At 38.5% G+C, this 13,348-nt stretch overlaps 1 long non-coding RNA gene across 1 annotated transcript; it reads right to left on the minus strand.

The window, feature by feature from the left end:
- Positions 1 to 2,887: 2,887 nt before the first annotated feature.
- Positions 2,888 to 9,153, minus strand: LOC118560623. Its single transcript, XR_004929479.1, has 3 exons — positions 8,804 to 9,153; positions 5,303 to 5,376; positions 2,888 to 4,622 (listed from the first exon to the last, which is right to left on the minus strand). It is a non-coding gene; the product is annotated as an uncharacterized LOC118560623 (long non-coding RNA).
- Positions 9,154 to 13,348: the final 4,195 nt, after the last annotated feature.

Consider the following 13,348-nt stretch of genomic DNA (forward strand, 5'->3'; position numbering starts at 1 on the left):
CCAAACTAACAGAGTACAATCACCCGGTGATACTGGACACAACCATGTTAGCGGCTAACGCTTAGCATGTTGCTAACCGGAAGTAGCTCTAGGAAGGTCTCACCAACTTCTGCTTCACAGAGTTTGTACTTCCTTTAGTAGTTTGTAATGCCTTTATCATTTTTATTCACATATTTCATTTTTTCATGCTACATTGAAGTATTTAATCATGTTTTAATAACACCAATTTTCCATGCTGCTTGGATGCAGACCTTCTCCTGTCGGCTGGTTTTGACGAAGACAAATCCTTTTCACACTCAGAAGATTTGATTTAAAATCCCCAAGTGATAAAAGCCTACGACCAAGGAACTCGGAAGCTTTGCCTTTGACGGTTACGCGCACCACCAGGCGGGCGCCTTCTTCAACTTCTTCAGAAGTTGAACGATTCTAGTTAAAGTTGTGCTGTTTCCTTCTAGTTAAACATTTTAGGTGAGGAAATGTGTAACTCCATCTTTACTCACCAGGGGTTTCGGCTTGAGGACAATCTGCAAGAGAAACATGAGGATTAGTTCAAAGAGGAATGACTCTGGGTCGACATGTTCTGACCCGTCTGATCAGAACTGCTCTTTAAAAAGCAGAGGGATGATTCTTCCCTCCCCCCCCTACAGCAGGTCTGTACAAAACATGTCATGTTAACTATGTGGACCAGCAGCAGTCCTTGGAGCAACTAAGGGCCTTTGATCCAGAGCTTCTGCCCCACTTCCTGTCCTGCTGCAGGAGGCCTTCAGCCCTTGAAGCAACGCAGTGAAGGACTTAAAGATGCTGGTGAAGTTCACGCTCTGCATCTGGATTCAGCGCGCAGCAAATCTATGCAGCGCAGAAAACTAAATCCAAGCTGAACTGGAAACAAAACAATAATAAACTAAAGTTATTTTGCAGTTCTGGTGAGACTCGTGTTCCACGGCCCGCTCTGTGATCAGTTATCAGCTGACCACCCACCAATCAGCTCTGTGAGCTCTGTGAGCTGATTGGTGGGTGGGGCCAACGTCTTTAATCGGGCAGGTGGAGGTGTGCGTCTTTTTTACTCCTGCTGCCTGTCAGCTGTTTGTGTAGATCTGTTTGTCTAGATCTGCCTTTGTGAGATCTTAAGTGCCGTTTTTCAGCCAATGTGGTTGTTCCGCTGTTGCTGCGCTGGCGTTATCAGACGTAGTCGTAGTCCTTTGCAGGGCACGACTTCTGCTGGTTTCTGACCAGCCTTCTTGTTCTACCTCCGGTTTTGAAAAGCAACTCTTTATACATTTCTATCTGAGGACTACAGCAATAAATGTGGTAAATGGCTTGTAGTTGTACAGCGATTTATTAAGTCTGACAACGGCAGCCCATTCACACCCTGACGGTGGTGAGCTACGTTAGTAGCACAGCTGCCCTGGAGCAGACTGACAGAAGAGAAGCTGCTGATGCTAAATAAATTTAATGGAAATAAAATTGGAACTCTGAAAGATGTCTCTCAGCTCTTTAGCAGGACCCTTACTGTGAAATAAAACATACAATAATTCCCTTAAAACTTTTGTCTCATTCATGTTATAGGGCCAAATCAGTTTGATCTAAACTCAGTAATCTAAAATAAATTATTGTGCCATATAGCTTAGTATAATATCACGTTTTCCCTATTGGATTAGAATGAATATTATATATTTAATAGTTAGGGCTGGGCAACGATTAAAATATTTAATCGCGATTAATCGCCCTGATTAATCGCGATTAATCGCGATTAATCGCATTGTATTTACAAACTCCAAGAATGAATTCAAAAGTAGTGTAAAAAGCACTTTTATTTTAATGTTCTGCTGCCATATGAACAAAAGTGTTGTAACATTTGTAGCACTTATTTTATACAGGATATTTTCAACCCATCTATTGAATTTAGTGCACTAGTTGATCTTTTCTTCATAAGAGAACAAGCACTGCAGCCAAAATATGGCCTTTTTTGACCTGCTGTATATCAGCCAGTCCCTAAGCTTGATGTATCATGAAACTGTTGATCTTTTGGGTTTTGTGGTTTTTATTTTATTATTACAATTAAATAATAATAATAATAATAATAATAATAATAATAATAATAATAATAATAATAATAATGTTATGTTCAGTGTTTTTTTCGCTAATCCACCTCTTATATATTTCAATCCTTATGTAATTTTATCTGTGTTGTGTGCACCTGCCTGTTGCTTTAATCCTATACATTTCCCCGTCGTGGGATAAAAAAGGATTAACTAATGTTATCTTATCTTAAATAACACTTTTTAATATATGTACTGGGTTCTTTCAAGGTCTTAATTACATGTTATGTGTGGGCTCCAGTAACATCCATCCATCCATCCATCCATCCATCCATCCATCCATTGATCTACCTGGATGTTCCCTGGAGGACTGAAACGCCTCAGTCAGAGACATCAGTCTGTGGGTCTGTCGGGGCAGTGAGAGAAGTTTTGTCTCCTCTCTCCGTTTCTGGGGCTCGACGTTTTCATGTTTTTTCACGTGCTTAGATAAATTTGTTGTGTTTCCACTGAAATGAACCGGCTTTTTACAAAACATACAGCTTGATTTCATTTACGGTATTAAAATAAAGCCGAACGGTGCTACTTCCTCTGTTCATGTTTTTTCGCTGCTGCGGTCTCTCTCAGCTGTTTCTTTAAGTTTGTCAGATGGCGCTGAAGTTTGTGTGAGAGCTGAGTGGGCGGGCCAGGCTGAGCCTGCGTGCTGATTGGCTGGCGCCGCTGAGCCATGTACGAGAGGGGAGGGGGAGCGGGAGAGTGCTGCCGTGACAGCGCGCTGCAGTCAGCGCGCGTGCTGACTGACACTGACTGAAAGCATGATGTGAGCAACATGCGTTAATGCGCGATAAAATAAATATCGCCGTTAATAGTCTAATGAATTAACGCGAAATTAACGCGTTAACTTGCCCAGCCCTATTAATAGTTAATAAACACTTCTGAGTTCTCTATGCAGACGCGCTGTATGAGGTGCACTGATGTGTGATCCAGATATTTATCCCAGTGGGTTATTTTAGCCCTAAAAATATCAAAGAAAATGTAGTTATATTTGTTTACCATTTCTTGTAGATTTCTTTAAAGCATTAATGTCTGAAACAAGACGTGGTACAGGGGAATGGAGCCTGATTCATCTGTGTCCCAGGGACCAGAAATGCATCGCAGAAGTTTTTCTTTGTCGCTGCCTGAACCCAGATCATGTCAACAAAGTCACAATACTTAGACTTGACAGTTCAATTTTACTCTGAATATTGTTATGGTTCCACTTAAATGTTTTTATGCTATTAACAGTGATTGAATGCTGCATTTTACCTCCGCAAAATATATTTTACTTGTTTTAAGTTTGTACCTTTGAGACTCGAGGAAGCTGTTTACAGCTCAAGCTTAATGTCGACAATTTACGTCAGCGCTTTGTTACATACGGTGAAGAGAAAAAAAATATTTACCCATTTTCACAATTTAAGATCAGATCAAATCGTAATTAATCGATTCAGAACTCAGGCCAATATAAATGGTCAATTTTTATTTTTATCTTTTCAGCACATTACTTTTATCTATCCATGAAAATCACCATCAATAAAATAAACCTAAAATAGACTAATTAAAAATATGGCAAAACAATTCAGCCATTAATACTAAAGATAAACTACAGATACATAAAGTTTTATACTCTTTCAGGAGCTTATCTTTATTATTCATCCACAGACATTCATGGCTTAATTACCTAGATACAGTAAAGCTGATGCTCTTCAATCTCTACTGCCTGCAGGTCTAGACCAGACAGTAGATGGCGCTGTTGTCCCATTTAAAGGGGTCTGCATTTAACTGCAACGCTTGTGCTGTTTTATCTGGACAAAAAAGCTGAGGCTGTTCCTGCACAGGAAGGCTGTCTGTCATTTTCTAAATTACTTTTTTTGCTCCCAACCAGAAATTAACCTTTGCAGTCAAATTATTTGCCACTGTATCAAAAATGGTATCAAGTATTGAGAATGTTTTTAGAATCGGTATCGAGTTTGAAATGTTAGCATCGTGCTAATCCTACTTTCTGATCATATTGCTGAATATTTTCTTCAGTGGTCAACCTGAGCAGCTGGTTGGCTGCAGGCTGACTTTAAAATAATGTGAAAAGTTGTGGGAAGGGAGACTGAGATAGTTGTTTTTACCAGAAAAACAACGTTATGAGCCTCATGTTGGCAGTGTTGGCCATGACACCAGGAGTAAAGCAGGTATCTGGGACTGTTCCTGAGATGGAGGAACCCTGGTTAGTTTATCTGGAACGTTTCAGGTCCACAAATGTTTTTAAATCTACAAATGTGTGTGGAGCTTCTTACCGATCTTGTTGTAGCTGATGGGGCGCTCTGGACCCTCCACCGTTAGCTTCATGTTGATCGTCAGGTTGTATAAAACAACAATGATGGTCCCTGAGTCGTTGCACACGGAGCATTGGGGGGTGGAGTAGATGGAGGAGAAGTCACAGGGATCCAAGCCTGAAGCGCTTTGGGACCAGAACACTCCTGACTTTTGATTGTCGTCGTACACCTTTTGAATGTTTTCAGCCTCTGGGGATGTTAGGCTGTAGCAGGTGAAGTTTGCCTGAAGGAAAACACACAGCAGGCTGCATGTCAACGAGCCACAGACAGATAAACAGAATCAAGACGTTCATTTCAGGTGATTCAGTTTGTCCAGCTGCTGTTTTCATATGGAATAAATTATCTGGATTTATATTCCTAACATTATTTATTATAGCCTATGTTGAACAGCAGTTAATTTTGTTTAATTATGGCCTTTTTCCCCACCAATGTGCGACAACTAGATAAAAGCACATTAGAAGTGGATTTAAAAGGACCAAAACCAGAGGTATGTGGTAAAACAATTGAATAAAAACAAGATGAAAACACAACAGGAGCCACAATGAATGTCTCAAAAATAAACCTGAATTTGTACGTCTGCTCAAAGGTAAGGGGAGCATTGTTCTGCTCTAGACTTGATCGTGTCAAACTTCTGATTAATATTGTGTATTATTTAGGACTTCACTGCCAGAAGATAAGCCCATTAACTTTGGTAAATTTGTACTGTGGCTATGGTACACGCCATCTGTGTCACGAGACAAGACTCCATCGGCTCTTTAAATTCCATCGTTTAATTTATCAAAGCATGCAGAGAGAGTTTATAATGTTGGTAATTACACAAAGACAACTTGTTACCAGGTGATAATTAAACTGACACCATGTTAGTTAGAGTTGTGGTTAAATGTGTCGTAGTTAGTTACTTACGTTCTCTGCACAGCATGATGGGGTCAGCATCAGCACCAAACCAGCTACAAAGGCAACAACCTGCATGTTTGTCCCTAGAAGACAAAACAAATAGAAGTCAGTTATTAAGTTTGTGTCAGAAACAGTTTCAGCTTTAAAAAGGTCTTTGTTGAGCTTTTTATTTTGAGCAAGGCACTTAACCACAACACTATCTATCTGCTTATAGGCGTATGAATGTGTGCACGCTATTGGGTCAATGTAGCTATAGTGTAAAGCAGTGATGCACATTGGCCGTACGGATGAGCTTTGTGACCTCCAAGCTGATTCTGTCTAAAAATAAAAATGAAAAAATAAAAACCAACAACAGCCTTCAGTGACAACTAGTTTAAGACTGACAGACACATTTCTCAAAATGCGTACTTGGGCGTTCTCGTGTGCTCGTCACTACCTAATCTGTACCCGTAGCACGATCCGTTCCATCAGCTCATCTGCGCACGCGTGAACAAAATAACTTCCGGTAGCCACTATTTCGATTTTCTTACTTTTTTATTATTTTGTCTTTTTTAGGGCGGAGGTTTCTTTTTATATATCTTTGTATTTGCGTAAATATTGCATATTCTAAAAATTAAACAACAGAAATACATTAACATACATTGTTTTTTTAATAGCAAAAATGTTTCCCAGTTGTGATAAGGAAATAAAAATATATACACCTATTATTAAAGTACATAAAAACCCTGCTATAAACACAGGAGTATAGAAACCTGATTTTGAATATTTAGTTTTTTTTAAATAATTTATTTGATTTGCATATGTATTTGCGTATTTTGTACTTAATAAATGTATTTTAATAATGTATGCCTTGGCTTTGTTATGTGTTCTTTGTTCTATTCCCTGTTAGGTTTTTGTAAACAAAATAAAAATAAAAATAAAATAAAAATGTGGCTACTATAATGATGAGGTCTTCTTTTGGTCATGATTTGTACATCAAGAGGGCGCTAGATTTTTTGTATAACAAAATTCACCTTATAATTAAGGATGAAAATATTTTTTTCCAGTGCTGTTTGAACAAATAATAAACAGAGTGCATTCAGACAATACAGATAAATGTCACGCACTAATGTATTCTCGGACTTCTGAGCATATCCGATGATGACGTCAGGCAATACAATGGAGAGAATGTAAAACGCATCAATTTCTTCCAGAAAAAGTCTTCAATATTTTCTATACGACATAGTTTAGCATTCCTTAATGATTTAAGGATAGAAATTAGTATTTTCAGTAACGTAATTACATTGTTTTTTGGCGACCCGGAAGTTATGCAAATGAGCTGATGGAACGGTTCGTGCTACCGGTACAGACCATAGACATCATAGATGCCTCGTTGGGCGCGGTTTCTTACGTCAATGTCACCGCCATATTGTGTGTGGCAGAAAGAAGTTAAGTTCTGTTGTAGTGAACGTGGATCAGAGAAGATGCCTCATTCCTGTGCTGCATGGAAGTGTACCAACCATTATTTTATATTTAAAAAATACTTATTTTTAAATATCATATACACAGATAATATTATATATATATATATATATATATATATATATATATATATATATATATAAAAAATGCAAAATGTTTCAGCACATGACTTTCTTAGTACTTGATAGTTTTAGAACATAACATAAAAGTATATGGCATTTGACATTTTAAAAGTCTGAACGTGAGAAAATCCTCGTTATTCGATGCTGTAGCGCACATATTCCCTAGTTACTGGGGGGAAATAGGGAGTACCAATATGCTCCCACATATTGCTACTCAGCACTCCAGTGTATTATATAGCTCAGTGGACGTCAGCCTCAGCGCCCCCAGAATGCACCACTGCCGCATCTTGATTAACTTTTTAGAGGTTTTTAGGCTTTTTTAGATATTAAAAATAATGCTTTAAAATGGTTTTCAATAAAATATGATGTAGTGTATATGTATATATTGTAACGATGCTGTGTTTTGGTTCTGCTGGGGTTCCTTATCGTTATGTGTTTGTTGCATTGCGACTCTCATTGTTGTGTGTGAGTCCATCCGTCCGTCTTCTTCCGCTTATCCGGGGTCGGGTCGCGTCGTGTGTGAGTGTTGTGGGTTTTCCCTGTCTGACTCTGCTGGCTCCCGCACCACATTTGATAGGTCTGTGATGCCATGTGGGCGGGGAGATCAGCAACGGGAGGACTAGGACCAGGAAGATTCAGAAGTCGAGCACACATAATTCTGTTATTCTTTCCTGCCTCAGGAAAGAGCAGCTCATATCATTTGTAATAAACCCTGTTGGCGGTACACGGCTGCAGTGTGGGCATCATTACAATATGTATGTTAAAAAGGCTTAATAACTTAAATTATAATAGAACATAAGATATGACCTCTCACATTCAACAGTATCTCCCCAAGTCCGTACTTCAGCTGCGTGAAGCTGACACCCCACCTCACGCTACCGTGAATCGAGAAACAGCCAATCAACGATTAGTCTGTAATTATTGCAGGGGTTATGCTGTATATATTTTAATATATTTAAAGAGGTGAAATATAGCAATCTCAGAAAGGGGGACGCTGAAGAAAAGGGGTAATTTACTACCGAATCGTGTTCTCAAACCACGGTCGCTAACACTAATGTATGTAAATATATGTTAAATACTTTAGAAACAAGCAACAACAGACTTTAACTCAATATGCTAAACGGGTTAGCCAGTTAGCATGCTAACGTCCCTTGCTAGTAACCGAGGTGCCGAGTCGTGTTGTACCGAGGAGTTTCCCGTCGGGTAAAGAGAAATCGGTGTAATTTGGTTGTTTTGCTGTTTTGGTTGTCAGTGAATATAACACGGTTTATTGTTGATTATTGAATCACGTTTTTAAATCACTGCCGCGATACCGGCTCGGGAACCGACAAGGTTTGAACTTGTTTTTCAACCTGATGGCATCAAATGAATAAACTGATAACAACATTAATCTTATCTTAATTTATCTGACTGTAAATAATCATTGCAACCGACCTTATTCCTAAAGATTGGCCAAACACGCTGCAGATGAGTTGTGTCCGTCGCGACTGAGAGACAGCAAGCGCCCCGCAGTCTGTCGCGAGTAGTCGGCAAACAGCTTTTGGTCCTCCTCCTTCTTCTTCTTCTTCTTCTTGAGTTTAAGCGCTTAAACATTTCAGTGCGCAATACCGCCACTAACTGGTAACGTGTGGTATTCGCGGTTTAATTTCTCCAGTGTCTCAGGCCTACTACATAATCAGATTACATTTATTTTATTTTTAAATACTGCACATTTATTTGTAAGCTTTTGTGCCCTAAATTCCCTTTTTCATGATATATCTATTAAAGTTTTCTTCGATCCTTTCCAAATTCTCCCACGATCTTTCTTTGCTCATATTTCGCATCCAGTGTAAAGAGGACCGAGGCTGATTCTAAAGGAGTCACGCTCTAATGTGACGTTTTCAGTACTGATAAAATTTGTACTTTAACGGTTTAAAAAGATACTCACCCTTGCTCCATGTCCTTACAGGCCTCTGGGGCAAATAAAGCCGCTCAGAAAGCTGTAAAGAAGTAGGTCTTTATCCTATGGTTGGCCTAAAAAATCTCTCCAGTTTTAAACGACTCATGGTCCAAATGTGTCCGTTGAGGTCTAAAAAAAAAGAATATATCCTGGTTCTGTTTGTGTCTCCCAGCAGACCTTCATCCTCGACCGCTTCAGCACCGACGGAACACAAAGAGAACATTTTATTCTCTCTCTGGATCACGATATCTGTAAAATTAAGACTTTCACGAAGGTCAAAATGAGCTAAACGAGCGCTGAAGAGAGCTACCATCCCCCACGGTAACCGACAGCGAGGGTGGGGGAGGGGAAGTTGGAACAGAGCAGACGCAAAAACAGGAAGAACAGGCCGTAGTATGGCAGGCCGTTTGACATTTATTCAGAGCGCACTCCTCCCTGTTCCAGTTGTAAATCACTATGGTCAAAATTCCTGGTCAAAATTACATTCCTAGTCAGAAATGTAATCATGGATTTCCTCAATTACATTTTGGCCAACAGAGACTGAATTTCAGGATATATAAAAGAAAAGCACTAGTAAAAATTATGTTTTAGACACATATAAATCTTTACAAATTCTAAGTGGCCGTTTTGACACCTATTAGCTTGATTGAATGTGAATTTCAGATATCTTAAATTAATTTCTTCCTAATCAAAGTGAACATCACCGACATCCAAAACAGCATTCTTCCAATCTAAAATGAAAATTTCAGATATCTGAAATTCCACTTTAACTACTCAACCAATAGTTTTTTTTTTTTTTTTGATTGAGTAGCTAAACAATTTTTTAATAGCAGAAATATATTTTTGATGTCAAAATTTTTTATTCTAGATATCCTAGAAAGTTACATTCGTTTTGGATTTCTGAAACGGAGATTATGGCTAGTATTAATTTGATTGTGGAGATCTGAAATTAGAATTCCTTTTTAGACATCTAGAATGTTTATTTTAGATTTAAAGAATGTTTATTTTGACAAGGAAGTTTATTTGAGATATATGATAATAAATTAATTAATAAATGTCAAAACAGCCTACCATAACCTGATCACCATAAATGGTGATCTAAACTGTGCAGCTGCCACCAGAGACTGTCACCATACAAAATATAAATACTTTAAGTGGATTGCAGAACAAATTTCAATACACTGTCATTTAGGGTTTGGTGTTCTGTTGTTTTTAATATATTATTTGATTATTTCAGGAGAATATCTTATTATCCTGCCATAGATCTACAGGCAATAGTAAAACTGGGCAGCTGTGTTTAACAGTCGGTTTAACTGCTTTCCAGCGGATATGAGGAAAGCATAACTGGGCATAAATAAGCTGCTGTCTGGGAACGGAAAGCGTGATGGGCTTTTATCAAAGGACGGGTTTGAGCAAAAATAAAGGCACAGCCATGCTGTGGCTTATAGGCCAAATCAATCAACATCTGATCTGTGTAGAAAATTAAATGTCTGGATGACCTGAGTTATCATACATGTACAGCTATGATTTTCCCCCTCTTACAAATATCTTGTTTTTTGTGTTTTTGACACATTTAAAGGTTTCAGATTATCAATACACCTTATTTGCTAAAATAATCTGATAAAATACAAAATCAAGACTTTCAAATGAAGATTGATTTTAGTCATTTAAAAGTAATTGTCCCATAAACCTAATGACCCATTGCAGCAATAACACACATCAAGTGTTTGTGAAAACCGACAAAGTTTTTTATATCACTCTGGGGACATTTTGACCCACTTTTCAATCCAGAAGAGTTTCTGTCCAGTTTCTCTTGCTTATAGTTGCTGGAAGACTTGAGAATTACAACTATGTCATGACCAAATTCATGAGCATTTAAATAAATGTCTGTTTGCTGAAGAGTCCTTACGCTATACGCGTTTTCAGATGGAGCCCGAACTGTCTGCCTGCCTCTGTGTTTTGTTGTCTTTGGGTTCAAAACAGAAAAACAAGACCCGACACCATTACCTTAAAACGATTAAATCATTTTAAACTTCAGCGAGGATCTTTAATTTAGAAAACCAAAGTTCATATTAAAGGATTTGGAATGAGGACAAATTAGCTTAACTAATGTAGAGCAAGTGGTATGTGTTGAACACATTCACAATGCCACTCAGTTAGAGGACATTATTTTAGAAAATATATCCCATAGAATGATTTGCTAAATAGATATATCTATATATATATATATATATCTATCTATATATATATAGATATATATATATATATATATATCTATATATATATATATCGATAGATAGATAGATAGATAGATATAAATAAAAACACACCTTTAGGACACTTTAATTTTCAGTTAATGTAAACATTTCTCCTGAAATAATTACGCTTGACCTGGTAACGTAAGATGGTGGAGAGAAGCTTTTTTTTTTATTAAAAGAAGAAGCGGACATAATGAGAAATGGAAAATAAAAATGTAAAGACAACATCTTTACATATGAAGCATTTCTGGATATGAAATCTAAACATATACATCTCAAAGAAACTGGAACAAGAACATAAATAGGACAGAACTTAAAAATAAGCAGAAAAACAACATGTTGTGCAACATTTCTCAGCAGAGATAAAAAAGATACTCCTCCAGAGGAGTATAAAGCCAGCGTACACTGGACGATATTCTCAGTAGTTGTTCTCAGCTACAGCTCAAACCTCAGGGTTTAAAGTTCTCAGCTCTCCATCTTTGTTATTTCTGTACAGCTCGATGCTCTGATGTGATCTGACTGCTCACACTATAAAAAACATACGTCAGACTCAGCACCGCAGAGAGATGGCACTTGTTGGACTTTACCAAACATAAACAGTAGAAGAAGAAAAAGATGAAAACACAGTGACTTGGCAATTCAGCGAGTGGCTCCTCCGTAGTTTGACTCCATGTCACACGTAGCGCCGCCATGCTTCTCTCCACTCCTATGTTTTCGTCAAAAGGGCAACAATAAATAATCGTACAGTGTTGTCCAGCTTAACCCTTACTTATAGGCACAATTTCAACACATTGTACACCAGGAGTATCAAAAAGTGAACAAAAAATGTTCAGTTGGGGAATTAATAAACACCTGATGTTACATTGGAAGCTCACCAAGGTCACAGCGCTAAACAAACAAACATACTAAACATTAACCAACGTTTGATTAATGAACTGTTATTACTATTGTATTTTTATTTATTACTTTACCGAGACTCCTTTATCAGTGATTGATGATGTACAAGGCAGCTGATCCCTGTGTCCAAGGCAAAGATACTTTAACCTGGCTACTAGCAAACTAACAGCAGCATTCTTCATGTTTCAGTGCATTGATGGTGTTACGCCAACATGTGTCCCCTGTCCAGCACATGTCAGGTAACAGAAAAACTAATCCCTACTGAGACACGAATGAAGACAAAGAGAAGCGCCACAGGAAACGGTGAAGAAACCCCTCCATCCAGATGAAGCTCAGCCGTCGTTCTCAGGAGACGTTCTCAGGTCTGTGAACACAGAAGAGGTCGTTTCAGGTCATCAGTGATGAAGAAAATGCTAAACGTCTGGAAGCTAAAGCAGTGAAAATTCAAAATGAGCTGTTGGACTTTACATCAGGACAACAACAATGTTGATGAGCGTTTGGTAGCACCACCAGACTGGTTGGGCTTATTTTACAGGAGAACCTGTTCTGAACACGTCCAGCAGTTTCTCTAAACAAGAAACAGCTGAACAGAAGCTAAAATTCTCCTTCTGGCATATAAAGCCCCTAATAATGAAGCGCCATCTTAGATCTGATTGCTCCATGTTTCAAACAGAACTAACAAACTTCATGTTCTAACAGTAACGCCTCCTAGTGGCTGACTCCGTACATTACACCCATTGATGATACATTTGGCTCATCTTTTAGTGTTCAGCCACATTTCTCTCTAGACACAGATACTGGCTGAGCTTTACTGCTAATAACAGTCAGCGCTCTCTTTCATCCTGAAAACTGCCTCAGAGTTTATCTGTTTAACTACATTTCTCTCCTAGAAGAAGCTTCTAAAGGAGTTTCTGCCACCATTATGTTTTTAGTGCTTTCTGTGTCTCTGCTCTGTCTTCTCTAACATAGAAAGTACTCCTGGGTCAATGTGAGCTTCTGAGCTTTCTGTGTCTCTGCTCTGTCTTCTCTAAGCCCCAGTGGGTGGAGGCAGATGAGCGTTCACACTGAGCCTGGTTCTGGTTCTGCTGGAGGTTCTCCTCCCTGTTAAAGGGGAGTTTTCCTCTCCACTGTCGCTTCATGCATGCTCAGTATGAGGGATTGCTGCAAAGCCATCAACAATGCAGACGACTGTCCACTGTGGCTCTACGCTCTTTCAGGAGGAGTGAATGCTGCTTGGAGAGACTTGATGCAACCTGCTGGGTTTCCTTAGAGAGGAAACTTTCTCACCAATCTGTATAATAAACTGAACTTAACTTTATTGTTTGATAACAAGGATCAATTTAAACTGATTTTGAATCCGCCTGTAGGAATGTTTTGA

The sequence above is a fragment of the Fundulus heteroclitus genome, unplaced genomic scaffold (genome assembly GCF_011125445.2).
Source record: "Fundulus heteroclitus isolate FHET01 unplaced genomic scaffold, MU-UCD_Fhet_4.1 scaffold_46, whole genome shotgun sequence".
Taxonomy (NCBI): Eukaryota; Metazoa; Chordata; class Actinopteri; order Cyprinodontiformes; family Fundulidae; genus Fundulus; species Fundulus heteroclitus.